Below are 23,365 nucleotides of genomic sequence, written 5' to 3' on the forward strand. Positions count from 1 at the left end.
CCTGAGCAACCAAAGAATGGAGACTACTAATCTGTCTCTATGGATTTTCCTATTCTAGATAGTTCATATAAATGAAATTATAGAATATGTGGCTTTTATGTCTGACTTCTCCCACTTGGTGTATTTTCAAGGTCCTTTCATGTTGCAGCATGTATTGGTACTTCATTCCTGTTTATGGCTGAATAATATTCCATTGTATAAATATATCATTTAGTGTTTCTCCATTCTTTAGTTTATTAACTTTTGGGATGTTTCCAGTTTGGGGCTATGATGAAGGATGATGCTATGAACATGTGTATAAATGTGTACATGCATATACAAATTTGACAGTTTTCAATTCTTTTGAGTATATACCTGGGAGTCGAATGGCTGTGTCATATGCTAATTCTATCGTCAACTTTTTGAGGAATCACCAAACTTCTTTTCACAGCAGCTGCACCATTTTACATTCCTACCAGCAATATACAAAGGTTCCAGTTTCTCTACCTCCTTATCAACACTTGTTATTGTCTTTTTTATTTTGGCCATTCTCATGATTGTAAACTAGTGTCTCATTATGGTTTTAATTTGCATATCTCTCATGACTAATGATGTTGAATATCTTTTATGTGCTTTTTGCCCATTTGTGTATCTTTTTTGGAGAAATGTCTCTCCAAGTCCTTTGCCCATACATAAATTCTCTTCTTTGTCTCTTTGTTGAATTGTAAGTTTTTTATATAACTCAATACTACATTCTTACCAGATATATGAAATTCAAATATTTTCTTTCATTCTGTAAGTTACTTTTTCTCTATCTTGATAGTGTCCTTTGGTGTACGAAGTTTTTAATTTTTATGAAGTCCAATTTATTTAATTTTTGTTGCTTATCTGGACAGACTACAAATACTTATCCATGTAGAAATGCAATAGCTTTGGCTGGGCGCGGTGGCTCAAGCCTGTAATCCCAGCACTTTGGGAGGCCGAGGTGGGCGGATCACGAGCTCAGGAGATCAAGACCATTCTGGCTAACATGGTGAAACCCCATCTCTACTAAAAAGACAAAAAAATTAACTGGGTGTGGCGGCAGTCACCTGTAGTCCCAGCTACTCGGGAGGCTGAGGCAGGAGAATGGCATGAACCCGAGAGGCGGAGCTTGCAGTGAGCTGAGATCGCGCCACTGCACTCCAGCCTGGGCAACAGAGCAAGACTCTGTCTCAAAAAAAAAAAAAAAAAAGAAGAAGAAATGCAATAGCTTTATCAGAAGGAGGTGAGAATAGATTCCAAGTGGGAAAAATAACAAACATCCACTGCAATTAGCAACTTCACTGGTTGTTAGACAATTTAAATGAGATGACACAAGCCAAGCACTTAGCACAGAGTAAATGCCTGATAATTGTTAGCTCTTATTATTTGAAGCTAGCACAAGTGTTTGAGATGTAATTTTGAAAAGAATAAATATGGTGCAGGCAGGTGCCACAGTTCTTTCTCTTGGTCTCTGTCCAGAGTAACCCTAGATCATCTGTGGAGGGAAGGATGAAATAAAAATGGTATTGAAAGCATCCGTACTGGAAAAGAATGTGAATGATTTTAAATGTTCCTCCTTTCCTTGATGTGGCAATAGTTTACAAGTTTAGTCTTTAGGGAGGGAAATATGTTAAGGACCCTGAATTTACAAATACTATTTTCCCTCAATAGGTCTTGTACATTGTGAAGACTTGAAGCAGAGTTTTAGATGCATGTAAACAGAATCTGAAATCCCTAAAATTGTTCTCCCTTCCTCCATTGTTCCTGTTTTAATCCTGGGGCAAGTAGCTATTGGTTCATTTTTAAGAGAAGCCTCCTTGGCCAGGTGTGGTGGCTCACGCCTGTAATCTCAGCACTGGGAGGCCGACGAGGCTGACCTGGGTGGATCACCTGAGGTCAGAAGTTAGAGAACAGCCTGGCCAACATGGTGAAACACCGTCTCTACTAAAAATACAAAAATTAGCTGGGCCTGGGGGCGCACATCTGTAATTCCAGCTACTTGGGAGCCTGAGGCAGGATAATCGCTTGAACTCAGGAGGCGGAGGTTACAGTGAGCCAAGATTGTGTCACTGCACTCCAGCCTGGGTGACAGAGCAACACTCTGTCTCAAAAAATTTTTGAGAATTTGATCCTAATACCATCTGCTGCTGTCACTCTTGATTTTCTCCCCAGTGTTCACTGGCTTACCTTCTTTCCTCGTAGAAGGTGATTTTATCCACATTTCCTTGAGTAACCAAATCTTTCTGGTGAGCATGGACCCCTTCCTGCCCTCCAGAGAGAGAATCTCCATTTGCCTAAGCCAATCAAAGAGGCCTGTCTCTCTTCTGACCCAGTGATGGTTTTAGGAATGACATTGACCCTCTTCTGGTTAAGAACATGTGAACAGGCTGGGTGCAGTGGCTCATGCCTGTAATCCCAACACTTTGGGAAGCCAAGGTGGGTGGATCACTTGAGGTCAGGAGTTCAAGACTAGCCTGGCCAACATGGCGAAAACCCATCTCTGCAAAAAAAAAAAAAAAAAAAAAAATCAGCCAAGCATGGCAGTGTGCACCTGTAGTCCCAGCTACTCGGGACACTGAGGCGGGAGAATCGCTGGAATGTGGGAGGCAGAGGTTGCAGTTAGCTGAGATCACACCACTACGCTCCAGCCTGGGCAATAGAACGAGACTCCATCTTAAAAAAAAAAAAAAAAGAGAGAGAGAGAGAAGGAGCGAAACAGAGAAAACAACGTGAACAAAAGCCTGCTATGCATCTTCTGGGAAAAGTGTCCTCAGAAGTAAAAAAGAGGCGATGGAAGGAAATGCTCCTTTTCTTGCTGTATATCATCATGTCTCTGGGCAAAGCCTGAAACCGCTGGAGCCAACTTGGTGATCCCAAGAGGAGTCCATTGTGTTCAATCTGGCAGTGTAGGAAGCACCTGGGTCTTCTGTTGGTGTCGTTGAGCAAATTAGCCAATCAGGGATTTATCCCGTGTTCAGACTTCTCAGTCCATGAGCGAGATGAAAAATGTCCTTTCTGTCTAGCACACTTTTAATTGAGTTTTATGTTGCTTGTAGCTGAAAGCACCCTGAAGGATGCATTGTTTCAGAAGGGACCCACATAGGAGAGCTGTGGTAGAAGGGGGCACCCACCTAATTAGGCACATTGCTGAACCGATCCTTGGGACTAATGTGATGAATATGTCACAGTTTGACTGCCCAGAGACTCTGAAGAAAAAAAAAAATCAAAACTCTCATGATTTTCTTGGGGGTTCATAGACAAACAAGATCAGATGTATAAAAGAGGGGGGCTGGATTCTTTATAAAATAAGAAAAGGAAATAACACAGAAAGAAAAAACATAAAAACAGACATTCAAAGCTCCCAAATGCTATCATCCCTCAGGACACACTCCTGTTCTCATTCTTTGAATGGGGAAGAGAAAAAAGCAGCCAAAAAATAAATTAATTCTCTAATAAATACGAATTAAATCTCTCCTATGTATTAGGCATAGGAGAGGAGAGAAAATCAAATGGGTGGAACAGAGCATTAGTCAGAGTTCTCCAGAGAAACAGAACCAGTAGGATGTGTATATGCACCAAAAGAGATTTATTACTGTAAGGAATTGGCTCATTTGATGACAGGGGCTGACAGGTCCCAAGATCCGCAGTCAGCAAGCTAGACAAGCAGGAGAGCCGATGTTTCTGTTTGAACCCAAAGGCAGGAAAAAAACTGTGCTGTTCGAGCTCAAAGGCAGGAGGAATTTCCTCTTTTACGGGTGGGGGGAAGTCAGCCTTTTGTTTTATTGAGGACTTCAACTGACTGAATGAGTCCCATCCACCTTAAGGAGGGCAATCTGCTTTATCCAGTTTAGCAATTTTTTTTTTTTTTTTTTGGAGACAGTCTCGCTCTGTCCCGCAGGCTGGAGTGCGGCTGCGCGATCTTGGCTCACTGCAAGCACCGCCTCCCGGGTTCACACCATTCTCCTGCCTCAGCCTCTAGAGTAGCTGGGACTACAGGCGCCCGCCACCTCGCCTGGCTAATTTTTTGTATTTTTAGTAGAAACGGGGTTTCACCTTGTTACGCCACCACGCCCAGCTAATTTTTTGTATTTTTAGTAGAGACGGGGTTTCACCGTGTTAGCCAGGATGGTCTCGATCTCCTGACCTCGTGATCCGCCCATCTCGGCCTCCCAAAGTGCTGGGATTACAGGCGTGAGCCACTGCGCCCGGCCTACTTTAGCAATTTTAATGTTAATTTTATCCAATACACCCTTGCAGCAGTACCTAGAATAATGTTTGACCAGATATCTGGGCACCCCGTGAGCTAGTCCAGTTGACACATAAAATTAACTATCACAAGTAGCAACAGCTTTTCTCTGAAAATACAGCCTTTCCCCCTTCCCATGAGTTATCCTTGAGCCCTTAACTTCTTATATAAAAAACCACCACCCAATTTGCTACCTATCTTCTCATCCTGCTACTTCAAGCAGCTCTCCCACCATGTTTCACCTTCAAGTTCCCCAGCTGTGGCTTTCTGTGGAATTTAGCATTACAGTGAACATATTTACATATCTGGGTGTTTCATATTCTTTGTTATGGAATATGTAGCTTATAAAATCACAGACTCAGGAAACAGAGTGAAGGGTCTTCCGTCAGCACCCTGGGTTAAGATGCTGAGTTCTGAGCATCCGCACTGTGCGAGGGTTGTTTCTTGCATCATTACATCGCTGGCTTATTGGAAGCTATTTCTTATTTATCTTTGGGTCTCCTGTGCCCTATTTCTGTGCTTTGCACAGAGCAGACATTCAGGAAATATTTGTTGATTTGGATATTAAGCGATGTGTTTCTTTGGAGAAGATCACTTTATATAACCAAGTTTTACTGCTCTCCAGATCTCTGAAAATATTTTAGAAGGTTATCTGTTTTTCTTAAGTCACTGGATGTCAGCCTGGTAAAGGCAAGAGATGGAGGGCACAGACTTGGAAATCACAACAATTTGGATGTAACTCCTAGTTTTGACAGTGACTGAGGCAACTCAGCCATGTTTCTTTACCTCTTTAAGCCTGAGATTATTTTTCTTCTGTAAGGAAAAATGTGTGTTTCAGTGCCAAGCTATGCATTGCCACAGAGACACCTCTGCAGGTTATCTGACTCTAATCTTATGTAAGTTGTAGATTACTGATAACAAGGCACAATGCTTGCTGTCTGTAGGCATACAAATTCTGTTCTGTTCTATGGAAGTCCCGTGGAAGGAGCCAGTTTGGCCTTCATTTGCCATGTATTCCAGCATCCCTAAGCTGTAAGTGTGTCTGTTTTTTGACTTCTCCTTTGACCCAGTTATAGCAATTACTTGGTTCCTTCATTATGAGTAAAATGAAAATGTTTATCAGATGTTCATCTTATAGCTCCATAAGGGTCATGATTTCCCTCTTTTTTTTTTTCCTTTTTTTTTTTGAGATGGAGTCTCGTTCTGTCACCCAGACTGGAGTGCAGTGGCATGATCTCGGCTCACTGCAACCTGCGCCTTCTGGGTTCAAGCAATTCTCCTGTCTCAGCCTCCCGAGTACCTAGGATGGCGCCCACCATCATGCCCAGCTAATTTTTGTATTTTTAGTAGAGACAGGGTTTCACCATGTTGGCCAGGCTGGTCTCAAACTCCTGACCTCAGGTGATCCACCCGCCTTGGCCTCCCAAAGTGTTTGGATTACAGGCGTGAGCCACCTTGCCCAGCTGATTTTCCTCATTTTTAAAAAAGATTAGCCTTTACAGCACTCATCTGTAAAATGGGGAAACAGTGATGATGATCTCAAGTGTGAATGATCAGATGTGATAGGCACCTGCGGTTGACCCGCCTTGCTCCATTCTCCAAAATGCAGGCAGCGTGATCCTGTTGAATCCTAAGTCAGATCCTGCAGCTCCTGGGCTCAGGGTGCTGCAGTGGCTCCCAGCGCACGCGGTCCTGACACACCCCCGGGGATCTCACAGCACCACTGTCCTTGTGTCCCACTTGCCCTTCCTTCACTTGTCTCTGGCTGCACAGGCCTCTTGGCTGCTCTGCAAACACACAGGGTTGCTCCTGCCTCAGAACTTGGAACAGACTGCTCTCTCCACCCGAGTTCCTATTCCCTCAGTCATCCACATGGCTGACCGCTCACTTCCTTCAGCTCTTTACTCAGATACCACCTCTGCAAGGGGCCCTCCTGGCACCCATATAGGGTTCCAATCCACCCACTTCCCAACCAGCACCTCCTCTCCCCATGTCCTGCCTCAGTCTCCTTAATACTCACTGCTTCCTGAAAATCTGCTTTTGTTGTTGTTGTTTTCTTTAAGCCTATTCTGAAAATTATTTTTAATTTAACTTTTATTTTGTGTTCAGGGGTACATGTGCGTATTTGTTACTTAGGTAAACTTGTGATATGGGGGTTTGTTTTACAGATTATTTTGTCACCTAGTACCCATTAGTTATTTCTCCTGATCCTCCTCCTCCTCCCACCCCTCTCCCACCCTTCAATAGGCCCCAGTGTATGTTGTTCCCAACGCATGTGTCCGTGCGTTCTCATCATTTAGCTCCCACTTATAAATGAGAACATGTGGTATTTGGTTTTCTATTCCTGTGTTAGTTTGCTAAGGATAATGGCTTCTAGCTCCATCCATGTCCCTGAAAAGGACATGATCTCGTTCTTTTTTGTGGCCACACAGTAGTCATTCCATAGTATATATGCACCACATTTTCTTTATCCAGTCTACCATTGACGGACATTTAGGTTGATTCCATGTCTGTGCTATTGTGACTAGTGCTACGATTAACATACATGTACATGTGCCTTTATTATAGAACAATTTCTGTTCCTTTGGGTATATACCCAGTAATGGGATTGCTGGGTTGAATGGTATATCTATTTTTAGGTCTTTGAGGAATTGCCACACTGTCTTGACAATCTGTATTGTACTAATTTATGGCAGATATTCTTGCTTTCTCACTAGCATATAAGCTCTTTGAGGGCAGGGATTTTACTCTTGTGTTCTCTGCTGTATCCTCAGTGCCTAGAACAATGTCTTGCACAGAGTAGGACTTCAATAAATGAATGCTATGAGGCTATTTGCATTGAGTGCTGAACCCAATGCTTGGCACATAGAGTGGGCCCAAAAAATGCCACCTGCAATAGAAAGAATAGAAAAGAAAGGGAAGAAGGTGAGGAGAAAGAGGTTGGGAGAGGATATGGATCCCTTAACAGATCATGAGACAAGAGGCAAGTCAGCACATTCAGAAACACATTGTGGGGGCCATCAGAGGGAACATTCTGAGGGAGCTGCACTTGTCCTTATCAGATGAGGTTTTTTTATTAGCTCGTGTCCATTAAATTCTTGTATGTAGTGCCAGGAGCGGTGGCTCACGCCTGTAATTCCAGCATTTTGGGAGGCCAAGGCGGGTGAATCACCTGAGGTTTGGAATTCGAGACCAGCCTGGCCAACATGGTGAAACCCCATCTCTACTAAATATTCAAAAATTAGCCTGGCATGGTGGCAGGCGCCTGTAATCCCAGCTACTCAGGAGGCTGAGGCAGGAGAATCGCTTGAACCCGGGAGGCGGAGGTTGCAGTGCGGTGAGCCAAGATTGTGCCATTACACTCCAGCCTGGGAGACAAGAGCAAAACTCCATCTCAAAACAAACAAACAACAAGAAAAACTTTCGTATGTAGCTGTCACATGTCACATCCCACCTAGTGCTCTTTTCTGATGGAAGTCAAAACCGTCAGTTTGGGAGAGTGATGATAGTTGAGGGTGCGATGGGGAGAACATGAAGGAAAAAAAGATCAGAAAGACGATTTGAGTCCACTTCACATGTTTTCCTGCCACACTTGAGCAATTTAGGAAAATTGGCACAAATAAACAGAGATTACTTTCCACTGAAATGCTTGATTGCAGAAGTGAAATATAATTTTTCCTTGGTCGAGAGCTATGCAGGGGAAGGTCAGCCAACGCAGATGTAGGTGGTGGAGCTCCATGACGATCATCTAGTTGTGCAAACTCCAGGGTTTCCTGCCTCCCTGTGGCACCATGTGTGATGCTTTTAAAACCTCAGGCCATTAACCAACTGCCCTCAAAGAGGATCATCATCTCGGCCCTGACAACTCTACTTTTGAAAACCATGTTTGATTTTTATTGATTCAGATGGGAACCTGAAATCAATACGAAACTGAATTTTGTGCCTAAAATGGTTTGCAAACAAATCGAATTTTTAAAATCTCCTTTTCAATTAATTCCTCTGCTAATTAGTTTTAGCTTTAATTGATTTTGAGGCCCATTTTGAGGCACTTAACATGAGCAGGCAGCCTCTCTCCTTTCATCTCCTTCAGCAAACTCATCCAATTAAAAACACATTACAACATTTTCATGTAAAGAATTGGGTCCCCATTTTGTTTTTTAAAAGTCCCAAACCTTAACCACTGTAGCGACGTTGTACTAGAACTAGTTTCTAAGTTTGTATCAACTTGGCAGTTCTTTCTCTTGCTAGGTGATAGATCCGGAACCAAAGACGCATCTTTCTGGCTTCATCTATCAAAACCTTCATTCTCCCCTTGATGCCAATGTGCCGTGCTCCAAGATCTTGTCCTGCCTATTATAGGCATTCCAACCTCCAGAGCAGTATTGATTCACTTATTCACTCATGTATTCTCTTTTTTTTTTTTTTTTTTTGAGACGGAGTCTCGCTCTGTCTCCCAGGCTGGAGTGCAGTGGCGCGATCTCCGCTCACTGCAAGCTCCATCGCCTCCCGGGTTCACGCCATTCTCCTGCCTCAGCCTCCCAAGAAGCTGGGACTACAGGCGCCCGCCAACACGCCCGGCTAATTTTTTTGTATTTTTAGTAGAGACGGGGTTTCACTGTGTTCACCAGGATGGTCTCAATCTCCTGACCTCATAATCTGCCCACCTCGGCCCCCCAAAGTGCTGGGATTACAGGCGTGAGACACCGCGCCCAGCCTCTATTTTTTTTTTTTAACAATATTTACTGAAGGACAGTAGGCTGGCACGTTCTAAAACAGTCACCATCAGCCACAGATGGCTACTGAACCCTAGAAATGGGGCTGGTCCACACTGAGATGCACTGGAATTATAAAATACACATCTGATTTTAAAGACATAGTGTGAAAAAAAAAAGAAATGTATCTCAATGATTCTAAGTTGACATAATTTTATTTTTATTATATTGTGCTTAATAAAATATGCTAATTCCATCTGTTTCTTTCTTCCCTTTTGATGTGGCTACTGGAAATTTTTAAATGATATTTTGATCAAACAGTGCTGGTTTAGGTGTTGGGGACACAGCAGAAGGCAAAACAAATAAAAACTCCTATGTTTATGCAACTTTTGTTCTAATGGAGAGAATATAGACCTCGAAAAAAGGATTAAAGTATATAGCATGTCAGATTGTGATAAATGCTGTGGAAAAACAATAAACCAGGAAGGGAGGCCAGAGACTAGGAGGGGAGAGACACCCATTAAATAGGGAGGTCAGGAAGAACTTACCAAAATTAGACACTTTTGGGAGAAGAAAGGACAATTCAGGGAAGGACAAATTGTTAACAGGGTCTGTACCAGTCAGGACTCTTAAGCCGACAAAACTCCTGCTAGGTTAAGGCAAAAAGATTTTCTTTTTCACTCACGTAAACGGGAGTTCATAGGTGGACATAGCTTTGGGGACTCCACACAAACACACACCATTGCCGTCCCCCTCTTCTTTCTTTTTTTTTCCTTGAGATGGAGACTTGTTCTGTCGCCCATGCTAGAGTGCAGTGGCGTGATCTCGGCTCACTGCAACCTCCGCCTCCAGGGTTCAAGTGATTCTCCTGCCTCAGCCTCCCGAGTAGCTGGGATTACAGGTACCCGCTATCACACCCGGCTAATTTTTGTATCTTTAGTAGAGATGGAGTTTCACCTTGTTGGCCAGGCTAGTTTCGAACTTCTGACCCCAGGTAATCTGCCTGCTTCAGCCTCCCAAAGTGCTGGGATTACAGGCATGAGCCACCGTGCCAGGCCCATCCCTTCTTTTCTAAATCCTTGTTATCTGCAGAGGAGTAAACCAGTGGTTATCAAACTTTAGCAGCGTCAGCATCGCCTGGATGCTGGTTTGTTCACACCTGGATGGGCGGAGCTTGCCCCCAGAGTTTCTGATTCAGAAGGTCAGAGAGACCTAAACATCTGCATTTCTGTTTGCTGGAAATGTCATTTTAAAATTGCCAGTAGCCACATCAAAAAGGATAAAAGAAACAGGTGGAATTAATTTCAACAGCATATTTTATTTAGCATAGTATGACAAAAATAGAATCATATCAATACATAATCATTGAGATATATTACATTCCTTTTCTTTTACACTATGTCTTTAAAATCGGATGTGTATTTTATAATTCAGCTCATCTCAGTGTGGACCAGCCCCATTTCAAGGGCTCAGAAGTCATCTGTGGCTGATGATGACTGTCTTGGAACGTGCCAGCCTGGACAATGCTTAGATTATGGTGTCCTTCAGTAAAAATTTGTTTTTTGAAAAATAAAGAATACATGAGTGAATAAGTGGATCAATACTCACCAGGTGATGCCGAGGTTGCCTGTCCAGGGACCACCCTTTGAACACCACTGTGCCGGATAACACCTACATTTTTAAAATCAACACATGGAGGGATAAGCATACTATTTGAAAACATGGGGGATAACACGAGTGAAAAGAGCAAAAAGAAGTTGTCTCAGGGAAGTTAGGGTCAGGCGTGAGAGGAGGGGGCAGGAGACCATGGTGTTTGTTATAAGCCTTATCATGCTAATATTTGTGTATCATTTCGATAAAAGTAAAAGGTGGATTTGCAGAAAGTACATGAATGAAAAATGTAGCACCGCTCATTGGCCACTAGAAGGTTCCTGCTGTGCATTTCTGAGAAGTGGCCACACATCAGCCATTCATCCTCCAAGCCAACTCTGGGCCCACAGTGACCCTAGCTCGACTGAATTCCTGGTACTTCCTGTGTGGCTTGTTACTGTACATGAAAATGCACAAGACTCCTCCCACCACTGACCTCAGTCTCTGCCCCAGGAAGAAGAAGAAAAGTTTTGGCTCGAAATGCTCTTCAAGGAAACAAGGGGGTCACCAAGTTACAGCGTGCAGCTTTCAGGGGATGACTGAAAGGATGATGCCTCATAGCCGGGGACGGAAGTGAATCCCTCCTCCTGACCTGTGCCCTCCTTTGCACCGGTGTTTGTTCTCAGCCCTCCTGGGGTGAGGGTGTGACTGTCCCCTGGGAAGGCTTGGCAGGATAAGAGTAGGAGCACCAAGAAGGAGGTAGATGGAGGGTGGTTTGCAGTCGATACTCAGTGGTTTGGGCCGGCTTCTCTCTTCCTTGGGTTGAATTTTCTATACTTCCCCTCTCTAACAGCAAGATATGGCTTCCAGGGCTCAGATCAGAGCAGGGTACTTGGCTATTGGGATGATTCCCTTTGCCCAGGATTGAGATGGTGCCCAGGACACAGGAAGTTCAGAAAGCCCCAGGCAAACAGAATAAGTTGCTCACCCTATTAGATATAATCATCCATATGCACTAAGATTTACCTGTGAGGTGTCTACAGTGGCTTTATATAATACCAAACAATTAGAAAACAATTAAATTAACAAATACTTATTGGGCATTACTCTGTGCCAGGGACCATCCTACGTGCTTAGGATAGAGATGCGAACAACACAGACAACAATATGTCTAATTATACTAAATAAAGCATGGTATAGCCATATCACAGAATATGATGCAACCTACAAAAAACTGCTATGGGGAAGGAAATATTACATTACATCAAGGATGACCATGAGATAAAGTTCAGGGAAATAGATGTAGAAGACATCTTTTGTTTTTGCCTGCCTAGCATTTATTCACCGTTCCACGGGTGACACCTTTGCTTTGGGGAATTTTCCCGCTCCTGTCCCAGCAACTTGGGAAGCGCTGTTATTCAGGGTGGGCGTGTATGTGTAAGGGCCACCACACAGATTGCTCTGGCTGGGCACTGCACAGTCCTAGACTACTATGAGCGTGCTCCCAAGGCTAATGCAGCACATAACATGGACAACTATACCAGCGGTCCAGGCACATGACCCAGCTACTCCAATCAGACCTCCCTCCGCAGTTCAGATCTTGAGTGGAAAGCTGCCCTACCAGAAAATGGTGGGAACTGAGTCTTCCCAAGAGAGACACCCTAAAGAGTCTGACCCACTGCCTAGATTCCAAGATGCACCCTGGTCCCCAGCCTTCCCAAGGCTGGATTGTTTAAATTAGTATTTGAATCTTTAAACCATCTTGGTATTCTGCCATAGCTTTCTTTTGTTAGATTAGGCAGAATGACTTTCTATCACTTACAACCACAGAACCCTGGCTGCTTCTGCAGTTGTCAAAAGAGTGTGTATACAATGATTCCATTTGTATAAGTTATATGTGTGAATATATGTTATACAGTATATATATTATACGTTGTATATTATAATGATACCTATACTATGTAAGGGGTGTGTGTGTGAGTGTATGACTCCTACAAAATGAGTAGTTCTCTGGATAGTCGAACTACAGATTATTTTTCTGTTCTCTTTGATTATCTGTGTCTCCTAAAGTTTCTACAGTGGGCATACACTACTACTATTTTTTTTTCTTTTTTCTTTTTTTTTTCTTTTTTTGAGTCAGCGTCTCACTGTGTCACCCCAGGTTGGAGTGCAGTGGCATGATCTTGGCTCATTGCAGCCTCTGCCTCCCGGGCTCAAGTAATCCTCCCACCTCAGCCTCCTGAGAGCTGGGACTACAGGTGTGTGCCACCACACCTGGCTAAATTTTTTTTTTTTTTTTTGAGACAGAGTCTCGCTCTGTCACCCAGGCTGGAATGCAGTGGCATGATCTTGGCTCACTGCAATCTCCGCCTCCTGAATTCAAGTGATGCTCCTGCCTCAGCCTCCCACATAGCTGGGATTACAGGCACACAGCACCTTGCCTGGCTAATTTTTGTATTTTTAGTAGAGATGGGGTTTCACCTTGTTGGCCAGGCTGGTCTCAAACTCCTGATTTCAAACAATCTACCCTCCCCAGCCTTCCCAAATGCTGGAATTACAGGTGTGAGCCACCGCACCCAGCCCATATACTACTTCTTAACAAGAAAAGAAAAATTAGAAACTGAAACATGCACATAACTCACACCTAGTTAAGACCGTAGAGATTTCGAGCCAAAGCCCTATTTATAAATAACATTTGCATTGACCTGGAGGATTTTCCATGTGGTGGATTCTCCAAATGGCTGTTCACAGTGGCCTGGGGATTTGCACGTTGGAATGCTGGCCACCTCCCTGAATCTGAGGTAAGATAAACAATAATCTTAGCTTTATACAACTCTGAAATCTATCACTTCAGTTAGAAAAGAAAGCGAAGAGGGGAATAATTCATATTTTTCCTTTTTCCAAATTGGGAAACTGAAAAGGAGGCAGTGAAATGGTGCGTGTACCAAGATTTCATTTCGGAACAACACCCAAAGCCATGAGAATCAGGATGGATGGTCTTGTACAATTTTCTCAAAATATTTAGAGCTTTTGGCCTAGAGAAAACGGTGGCTACAGAGTGATTCAGTGAAGGGCTTTAAGTTTATCAAAGGTTCTACCTGATGTGTTCAGATCCACCACATAATCTGTGAAGGACTAACAAAAGGAGGTAGGTTTACGGTCCAGCACAAGAGATCAGGGTTGGTTATGGGGAATGGCTTTTATTCTGTTGAACAGGTATTTACTAAGTATGTTTTGTGTGTTGAGCTTTTTGCTATGCTGTAATGAATTCAAAAGAAAACAAAAAGCATGATTCTACCCCTTGAGGCAGCTCTCATTGTTCTTGGGGAGACAAGATAAAAGAACCTGTGAAGTAAAGACAAATCCAACCATATATAGGATCAAAGGCCAAGGTATGTGGTACAAGTGATAAGGATACTGGAAAGGAGTCAGGAGTGGTCCAGGAAGGATGCATGACTGGGAGCCTGAGCCCAAGCCTGAGCCCTGCCTTGGAGGATGAGGACTCAGATAAATGCAGAAAAGTCTTCAAAGAGAAATTAGGGCAGGGGATTTCAAGCCAAAACCCAGCTTCAGCCCAGAGCCAGGCCACGGGTGGTTTTTTTTGAACTTGTAGAACCACCAAAATTTAAAAATTGATAAGTCATACATATTATTCCATATTCCACATTTTATTTCTTGAAAAATAAAATATCCAGCAAGACTAGTACAGGGCAAGATGGAGAAGCAGCTGCCCTGTCTCGATAGAGCAGGTGCTCCACTGAGGCCACAGTCCCCACCATTCCCAAGGTCTCTCCAAAGGAGGCTGAAAGATCCATTGCCATTTACATCTTGCACTGAGCCCACTTCATTTGTTAATTTACCCTCTAGGCCTCTATAGACATTTGAGTATGAGACCCCTGAATGAAAGAAACAGCCCTACAGTGAAAATGAGCAAGGTACGTTCAGGGTTAGAGAGAAGATAGGCCTAAGATTATAATGTAGCTGATCAGGGGATGTGAGGTAGGGACAGCCTGGCCTGACAGGCTAAAGAGTATGGATCCAGGAGAGTAGACAGAGAGGAGCCGTTATACTTTGTTAAACAGTGACAAGAGGCTGGGCGCGGTGGCTCACGTCTGTAATCCCAGCACTTTGGGAGGCAGAGGCGGGCAGATCACGAGGTCAGGAGATCTAGATCATCCTGGCTAACACGGTGAAACCCTGTCTCTACTAAAAATACAAAAAATTGGCCGGGCGTGGTGGTGGGTGCCTGTGGTCCCTGCTGCTTGGGAGGCTGAGGCAGGAGAATGGTGTGAACCCAGGAGGCGGAGCTTTGCAGTGAGCTGAGATCGCACCACTGCACTCGTGGGCGACAGAGTGAGACTCCGTCTCAAAAAAAAGAAAAAACAATAGTGACAAGAACAAGCCTTGGAAGAACCCCCAGTCTCCAGGATGAGGTTTCTGTCACCCTCTGGATCTATCTGACCCCTGAGTTCACTTTGGAGTCAAACAGCGTGGGGACATCAAGCTTGGCCACTGATTACCCATGACCTTGAGAAAGCTGTTTAAATTCACTGAGTTTTGTAAACAATGATGAAAAGATTGCTTAAGAATATGACCGTGAGGATTACACAGAGTGAGATGCAGTGAGTGGTGGGCACAGAGCCTGGTTCCTCATTATTGCTGTCACCATCACTAATAACCTTGTAGACAGCCTAGGACAGTAGTTACCATGGAAGGGAGTTTGCTGCCTGGGAACATTTGGCAACGACTGGAGATCTTTTGGGTTGTCATATGGTGACATGGGAGGGGACAGGAAGGGTGCTACTGGTATCTGGCAAGAAGAGTTCAGAAATGCTGCTGAATATCCAGCAAGGCACTGGATGGTACCCACCACAAAGAATGATCCATCGAAGTGTCCACAGTGTGGCAGAGACCTAGGTGGTCTAGTGCAGTGGTTACCAAGGGTCAACTCCACAGACCCACCCAGCAACAGTGCTGAGATTGCACATTCCCAGCCGGACACCTAAAGATCAACCCATCGGGGCTGGGCGCGGTGGCTCACGCCTGTAATCCCAGCACTTTGGGAGGTCAAGATGGGCGGATCACAAGGTCAGGAGATCGAGACCACTCTGACTAACATGGTTAAACCCCGTCTCTACTAAAAATACAAAAAAAAAATTAGCCAGGTGTGGTGGCAGGCGCCTGTAGTCCCATCTACTCAGGAGGCTGAGGCAGGAGAATGGCGTGAACCCGGGGGGCGGAGCTTGCAGTGAGCCGAGATCATGCCACTGCACTCCAGCCTGGGCAACAGAGCGAGGCTCTTGTCTCAAAAAAAAAAAAAAAAAAAAAAAAAAAAAAAAATCAACCCATCGGGAAGCTGGCCCAGCAATCCACACATATTCTAGCAAATTTCCCCAGAGTTCCAATCCTCAGCCAGTTTTGACAACCACCTGTTTCAAGGTTCGCGAGTTCTCATGCACGTTTGATGTCCCCTGAGTGGCAGGCGTCTGTTGTACGTTGAAACATGCCTCTCAGGCAGGGGTGTGTGTGGTCAGTTGGCAGGGGCAGCTTTGGGTGGTCTGGTGTGATTTTGTAGATACATGAGACTTGCTTGTAAAAGAGAAGAGCACAAGCCAACCAGGACCTGGCCCCAGTCCCTCCCCGCAGAGCGGGCTCCAGGTTCTGAATCCTCCCTCTGAGCAGCCTTTTCTCTTCCCGGCAGGTGTGTTTCTGTTCTCATCGAATCTCTGGCTTGTAAAGCTCAACATGTTCATCATTTCGCCAGCAGCCCGAAGGCACTAGAAAGAAGGGAAACTGCTTTTCTCGCTTCAGAAACTTAGGATATTTTAATTCTAAAATAATAATCAGGCCAGGCATGGTGGCTCACACCTGTATTCCCAGCACTTTGGAAGGCCGAGGTGGGTGGATCATGAGGTCAGGAGATTGAGGCCATCCTGGCCAACATGGTGAAACCCCATCTCTACTAAAACAAAATATAAAAATTAGCTGGGCATGACAGCACCTGCCTGCTCCTCTGGAGGCTGAGGCAGGAGAATTGCTTGAACCCGGGAGGAAGAGGTTGCGGTGAGCTGAGATCGCGCCACTGCACTCCAGCCTGGTGACAGAGCTAGACTTCATCTCAAAAATAAACAAACAAACAAAAAATCAGAACCAAAGACTTGGTCATTATAAACAAAGTCAGGGCCATGATCTGTGCCAGGAAATAAGCGGAGGGATGCTGCAGGCTAATCCCTCCAAACAAAGAACAGCCCTTTGAAGATTTTTCTTTGTAGGCTCAAGAGAAGTACTCTCACTTCTGAGCTCTACCCCACAGCAGACGCTCAGACCAGCAGCTAGACCCCATATCCAGTATACTCGTTGATCTGTGTACGTCTTGTAAGGATTTTTATGCCTTTTAAAGTTTTTGTAATTAGTTGGTTAGTGGTTCATTTAGTTTAAGGTTGCTTCTGATCTCTTAGAGAATCATATATACCCAGGAATTCTTCCAAGGTGAAAAAAGAAAATCAAACTAAAGTAAACATGTACATTATTTTTAAATGTAACAAAAATTTTGAATGCTAAATTTAACAATTAGTGAAATTGGGGTAATGTAGCATTTTACAGACACGTGTTTATTTCTCTGTTGCAGTTATCTCTTATATGTTGAAGCTGCATCATATTTTCAGGTATCAAATCTCTATATAATGTTATATATTATACACATATAAACATTGTGTTATTCTTGTAACAGCCTTGATCGTGAAAAAGATTTTTTCACGTCTATCTACATACATGGTTATGTACAATTAGGCACAGAATCAGATGAGCAGCATTTTTTTTTTTCACCGTGGGAAGAGAGAGTCATCAATATTTGTAAGAGTAAATATTAAAGTCCTGAACTTCTCTTGGCTCCAGAGAACTGACAGAGCATTAAAAGGGCCCTTAGGTAGAGGAAATAATACAATATGGTCTTCCCTGAGTCCAGCCGAGGAAAGCCGCCCGGTTCTGAATTCATTTTCTACAGTAAAATTGATTACTTTGCCTCATACTCTGAACCCTATAAAAAGCACCAAGGTAGTCCTAATTCTTCTACTACTAATAAACCCATAGTTGGGTATGCTTTATGCTTTAATGCTTATAAGGCACTTTTCACATATTATGACCAGAAATAATTTGCTCATATATTCTTTCATCCAGTAATTCCTTCAACAACCTAGTATTACATTCTTAGTCATGTGAGAGAAAAAAAGGCGAGCACAAGAGATGTAATTGCAGGCCTCGTGAAGCTTGCAAATACCTTTTAATCAAATAGACAAATAAATGAAAAATTGCATCCAAACAAGGACATTACAAGATAAGAAAATTACATACCAACATATTAAAAAGGATAATACATCATGACTGGCTGGAGTTTATCCCAGGAATGCAAGGTTTATTTAACAAATGAAAATCATTTAATGAAATTTATAATATTAACAGATTAAAAGAAAAATAGAATATGATCACTTTACTAGATGAAGAAAACGTATTTGCCAAAAAATTAAACCCATTCATGATTTTTAAAATCCACATAACTAGGGATAGGAGGAGATTTCCTCAATCTGTTAAAGAGCATCTACAATAATCATGACTCCTCATTGTTGAAATATTGAGCACTCCTCTTCTTAAGTTGGGACGAGTCAAGGGATATTTGCTTGCATCATTAGCCAAAGTCCTAGCCAGTGCAAAAAGGCAGGAAAGTAAAACAAAATCATAAAGACTAGGAAGGAAGAAAGAAAGCTGTCACTATAGATGACATAATTTTCTATGTAGAAAACTCTAAGGGATATACCAAAAACTCTACTAGATCTAGTAAGCGAATATACCAATGTCACATGCTATAAAGTTAATATATGAAACATAATTTAATACTATCTATTAGCAAGAAACAATTGGAAAGCAAACTAACAAATATCATTTAAAATAGCATTCAAAACTACAAAATATTTGGGGATAAGTTTTTTAAAGATGTCAATATCTTTCAACTGAAAATTATAAATATTGATGATAGAAATGAAAAAACTAAGTATAGAGATATGCCATGTTCTGCATTGGAAGACTCAGTATTATTATGATACCAATTCTCCCTAAGTTGATCTGTAAATTCCACCTATCCTAATCAAAATCCTAGCTGGCTCTTTTCCAGGAAATAAATAAGCTGATTCTAAAATGTACTTGGAAATGCAAATGGCATAGAATTTCTAAAACAATATTTAATAAAACCAAGTTAGAGGACTTTCTCTGACTTAAAAACTAACTATAAAGTTATGGTAATCACAACAGTGTGGCATTGTAGAAAGACTAAAAAGTCCAGAAATAGATGGACACATATATGGTTGACAAGACTGCCATGGCAATTCAATGGGGAATTGAAAGCCTTTTTAATAAATAGTGCTAGAACAACTGGATATCCACACTGGGTGGAAGAACAAATCTTCCTCCCTACCTCATATCATATACAAAAATGCATTTGAAATGGATTTATAGACTAAACATAAAAGCTAAAAACTTTCAGCTTTTATGTTTGTCTTTTAGAAGAAACTACAGGGAAATATATTCACAACCTAAGGTTAGGCAAAGGTTCCTTAGAGAGGACACAGAAGGATGAAAAAAAGAAAGAAATGGACAAATTGAACTTAAAACATTTTGCTCATCAAAGACACCATTAAGAAAATGAAAAGACAAGCCAGGAGCTAAGAGAAAATTCTTACAATGCCTACATCCCACAAATAATTTGTATTCAGAATATGTATAAAATGCTTATAATTCAGTAATAAAAAGAAAACAACCCAATAGAAATGAGCAAAATACTTGAATAGTTAGTAGACAGTTCATAAAAGATGTGTAAATGATCAAGAAGAACATAATAAGGTGCTCAACATCATTAGTCATCAGGAAAATTCCAAATTAAAACCAAAATTAGTTACCACTGCACATCTACTAGAATAGCTAAATTAGACAGAAAAAGAAAAAAGAAAAAGAAAAAAACCTGACAGTGCCAAATGTTGGCAAGGACCTGGATCAACTGTAACACCCATATGTTGGTGGGAGTATAAAATGGTCCCATCAGTTTTGAAAACTAGCATTTTCTTAAAATGTTATATATACAGCTATCCTATGACCCAGCAATTCCTAGGTATTTGCCAAAAGAAATGAAAACGTATGTCTGAAAAAATTCTACAAGAATATTCATAGTAACTTTATTCATAATAGTCTGAAATTGTTAACAACATAGATCTTCAATAATAGAATGGATAAACTGGCATGTTGATACAATGGGATATTACTGAGCAATTACAAAAAAGAAATAAACTGTTGATACCTGTAACAAGGATGAGTCTCAAAAACATGCTGATGAAGGAAGCCAGACACCAAAGAGCACAAACTATATGATTCCACCTATATGAAATTCCAGAACCAACACAATTAATTACAGTGTTAAAAATCAAGAAAATGGTTGCTTTGGGTCAAGGAGGTCTTGACTAGGTGGGAACAAGAAGGAACTTTCTGGGGTGATATGTATATAGCATTTATCAAAATTGATCTTTTGTCAAAATAGCTCAAACTATGTGCTTAAGATCTATGCATTTTGCTATATGCAATTATACCTGAATAACATAGTAATCACACAAATAAATACAAAATTGTAACAGTGATTACTGCTTTTTGTTGTTGTTGTTTAACAATCTACATTTTTATTTTATTTATTTATTTTTATTATACTTTAAGTTCTGGGATACATGTGCAGAACGTGCAGGTTTGTTACATAAGTATACATGTGCCATGGTGGCTTGCTGCAACCATCAACCCGTCATTGATCTACATTAGGTGTTCCTCCTAATGCTGTCCATCCCCTAGTCCCCCAACCCCCAACAGGCCCTGGTATGTGATATTTCCCTCCTTGCATCCATGTGCTCTCATTGTTCACCTCCCACTTATAAGTGAGAACATGCGATGTTTGGTTTTCTGTTCTTGTGTTAGTTTGCTGAGAATGATGGTTTCCAGCCTCATCCATGTCCCTGCAAATGACATGAACTTATCCTTTTTTAGAGTTGCATAGTATTCCGTGGTGTATATGTGCCACATTTTCTTTATCCAGTCTATCATTGATGGGCATTTGGGTTGGCCACAAGTCTTTGCTATTGTGAATAGTGCAGTAATAAACATATGTATACATGTGTCTTTATAGTAGAATAATTTATAATCCTTTGGGTATATCCAGTAATGGGATTGCTGGGTCAAATGGTACTTCTGGTTCTAGATCCTTGAGGAATCCTACACTGTCTTGAACTAATTTACACTCCCACCAATAGTGTAAAAGTGTTCCTATTTCTCCACATCCTCTCTGGCATCTGTTGTTTCCTGACTTTTTAATGATTGCCATTCTAGCTGGTGTGAGATGGTATCTCACTGTGGTTTTGGTTTGCATTTCTCTAATGACCAGTGATGAGCTTTTTTTCATGTGTTTGTTGGCCTCATAAATGTCTTCTTTTAAGAACTGTCTGTTCATATCCTTCGCCATTTTTTGATGGGGTTGTTTTTCTCTTGTAAATTTTTTTTAAGTTCCTTGTAGATTCTGGGTATTAGCCCTTTGTCAGATTGATAGGTTGTAAAAATTTTCTTCCATTCTGTAGGCTGCCTGTTAACTCTGATGATAGTTTCTTTTGCTGTGCAGAAGCTGTTTAGTTTAATTAGATCCCATTTGTCAATTTTAGCTTTTCTTGCCATTGCTTTTGGTGTTTTAGTCATGAAGTTTTGCCCATACCTAGGTCCTGAATGGGATTGCCTAGGTTTTCTTCTAGGGTTTTTATGGTTTTAGGTCTTACATTTAAGTCTTTAATCCATCTTGAGTTACTTTTTGTATAAGGTGTAAGGAAGGAGTCCAGTTCAGTTTTCTGCATATGGCTAGCCAGTTTTCCCAACAACATTTATTAAATAGGGAATCCTTTCCCTATTGCTTGTTTTTGTCAGGTTTGTCAAAGATCAGATGGTTGTAGATGTGTGGCATTATTTCTGAGGCCTCTGTTCTGTTCCACTGGTCTATATATCTGTTTTGGTACCAGTACCATGCTGTTTTGGTTACTGTAGCCTTATATTATAGTTTGAAGTCAGGTAGCGTGATACCTCCAGCTTTGTTCTTTTGACTTAGGATTGTCTTGGCTCTACAGGCTCTTTTTTGGTTCCATATGAAATTTAGAGTCGTTTTGTCTAATTCTGTGGAGAAAGTCAGTGGTAGCTTGATGGGGACAGCATTGAATCTATAAATTAATGGGAGTATGACCATTTTCACGATATTGATTCTTCCTATGCATGAGCATGGAATGTTTTTGCATTTGTTTGTGTCCTCTCTTATTTCCTTGAGCAGTGGTTTGTAGTTCTCCTTCAAGAGCTCCTTCACATCCCTTGCAAGTTGGATTCCTAGGTATTTTATTCTCTTTGTAGCAACTGTGAATGGGAGTTCACTCACGATTTGGCTCTCTGTTTGTCTATTATTGGTGTATAAAAATGTTTGTGATTTTTGCATATTGATTTTGTATCCTGAGACTTTGCTGAAATTGCTTATCAGCTTAAGAAGATTTTGGGCTGAGAGGATGGGGTTTTCTAAATATACAATCATGTCATCTGCAAACAGAGACAAGTTGACTTCCTCTCTTCCTATTGGAATACGCTTTATTTCTTTCTCTTGCCTGATTGCCCTGGCCAGAACTTCGAATACTATGTTGAATAAAAGTGGTGAGAGAGTGCATCTTTGTCTTGTGCCAGTTTTCAAAGAGAATGCTTCCAGCTTTTGCCCATTCAGTATGATATTGACTGTGGGTTTGTCATAAATAGCTCTTATTATTTTGAGATACGTTCCATCAGTACCTAGTTTATTGAGAGTTTTTAGCATGAAGGGGTGTTGAATTTTATTGAAGGCATTTTCTGCATCTATTGAGATAATCATGTGGTTTTTGTCTTTGGTTCTGTTTATGTGATGGATTATGTTTATTGATTTGTGTATGTTGAACCAGCCTTGCATCCCAGGGATAAAGCCAACTTGATTGTGGTGGATAAGTTTTTGATGTGCTGCTGGATACGGTTTGCCAGTATTTTATTGAGGATTTTCACATCGATGTTCACCAGGGATATTAGCCTGAAACTTTCTTTTTTTGTTGTGTCTCTGCCAGGTTTCAATATTGGGATGATGCTGGCCTCATTAAGTGAGTTAGGGAGAAGTCCCTCTTTTTCTATTGTTTGGAATAGTTTCAGAAGGAATGGTACCAACTCCTCTTTGTACCTCTGGTAGAATTCAGCTGCAAATCCATCTGGTCCTGGGCTTTTTTTTGGTTGGTAGGCTATTACTGCCTCAATTTCAGAACTTGTTATTGGTCTATTCAGGGATTCAACTTCTTCCTGGTTTAGTCTTGGGAGGGTGTATGTGTCCAGGAATTTATCCGTTTCTTCTAGATTTTCTAGTTTATTTCCACAGAGCTGTTTATAGCATTCTCTGACAGTAGTTTGTATTTCTGTGGGATCAGTGATGAAATCCCCTTTTTCATTTTTTATTGTGTCTATTTGATTCTTGTCTCTTTTCTTCTTTATTAGTCTAGATAGAGGTCTATATATTTTGTTAATGTTTTCAAAAAACCAGCTCTGGGATTCATTGAGTTTTTAAATGGCTTTTTGTGTCTGTATCTCCTTCAATTCTGCTGATTTTAGTTATTTCTTCTATTTTGCTAGCTTTTGAATTTGTTTGCTCTTGCTTCTCTAGTCCTTTTAATTGTGATGTTAGGGTGTCGATTTTAGATCCTTCCTG

The 23,365-nt window shown here is 41.6% G+C and overlaps 1 protein-coding gene across 3 annotated transcripts in view; it reads left to right on the forward strand.

Moving 5' to 3' along the window:
* The window catches only part of KAZN (kazrin, periplakin interacting protein), a 1,229,956-nt gene that overhangs the window by 447,067 nt on the left and 759,524 nt on the right, over positions 1-23,365 (forward strand). The window lies entirely within an intron of this gene.

This window comes from Macaca thibetana, chromosome 1 (assembly GCF_024542745.1).
Source record: "Macaca thibetana thibetana isolate TM-01 chromosome 1, ASM2454274v1, whole genome shotgun sequence".
Taxonomy (NCBI): Eukaryota; Metazoa; Chordata; class Mammalia; order Primates; family Cercopithecidae; genus Macaca; species Macaca thibetana.